Source organism: Bison bison, unplaced genomic scaffold (assembly GCF_000754665.1).
Source record: "Bison bison bison isolate TAMUID 2011002044 unplaced genomic scaffold, Bison_UMD1.0 scf7180017864385, whole genome shotgun sequence".
NCBI lineage: Eukaryota > Metazoa > Chordata > Mammalia > Artiodactyla > Bovidae > Bison > Bison bison.
Window position 1 is genome coordinate 1,791,612 of NW_011494957.1, and position 1,241 is coordinate 1,792,852.

General features: G+C 41.4%; 1 pseudogene; it reads left to right on the plus strand.

Moving 5' to 3' along the window:
• The first annotated feature begins 711 nt into the window (after positions 1-711).
• The window catches only part of LOC105001892, an 8,178-nt pseudogene continuing 7,648 nt past the window's right edge, over positions 712-1,241 (plus strand).

Here is a 1,241-nt window from a genome sequence, read left to right on the forward strand (position 1 = left end):
AATCACATGTGGCCGGAAAAACCTATTCAGGCAGGCTAGAGGATTTCCAAAGGAGTTTGTAGGTTGAAACACTGTCACACCCAGGAATTATTAACTGGAGCTATAAGCTAACTCTTTTTTCAGAGAGGTAGTGGGGGACAGCCCCCCGTAAAGTCAGAGGTGTAGGTGAAAGCACAAAGCAGAAAGTAGGCAGACTCTGGTTTTGGGGGTAGATTGCTCGAGAATTTCCAGGGAGACTCCTGAGGCTTGATCCCGCCTTTGCGTATGCCAAGCCTCCTTCCTCATGACCTTTGCCAGGGGCGGAGCTCGCTCCCTGCAATACATGACCTAATTAGTGACAGAAACAGGTTTCCTAACCTCCTAACTCCAAGGCCAATGTTTTTTCTGCAACTGAATACTTGTCTACTCAAAGGTTCCAGTCTGGCAAAATTTGATCCTATGAGAAACTAAGGTTATTGTCATTTTCTCCTTTTTGTTACCAGAAATTTCTTATGATCCTTTAAAAACTTAAAAGGAACCAATGACATGATGGTGGCTGGGGAGGAGGTGGATGGGATCAGTGAAAAAGAACAGCCTCGGGTAAAGAAGAGCATCTACCACTGATACCGTTTAGAATTGTCAGCATGTGGTAATAATAAAAGCAAGATCATATTTTGGTCAGTTTTATTACATTTTCCAATTTAAAACAGCACACTGTCTTATTGCCAAAACATGGAGTGGCAATTCAAAACTGTGTCAGTATTAGAACATGTTTCTCTGGGCTCTGGAAAGCACAAAAAGGACAAAAGAAGCAAATACACTCAAGCAGTAAATTACACCCAATGTAAAATGATCTCCACTTCCCAGTAAGAAGACCCTACAAATAAAAAAGTTTGGCTCCCTTGATAATATAACATTTTAGGACTGTAGATGAAACAGTAAAATCACTCCATAAAAGTAGAATTTGTTCATTTAGTTATATATGTATTTTAAATTACTTGTGTCAATTCAGTTCAGTTGCTTAGTCATGTCCAACTCTTTGTGACCCCGTGGACCGCAGCACGCCAGGCCTCCCTGTCCATCGCCAACTCCTGGAGCTTGCTCAAATTCATGTCCATTGAGTCAGTGATGTCATCTAACCATCTCATCCTCTGTCCTCCCCCTTCTCCTGCCTTCAATCTTTCCCAGCATCAGGGTCTTTTCCAGTGAATCAGGTGTATGATGTAAAAATCATGTAAAATAACAATAAACATGGCAATTTT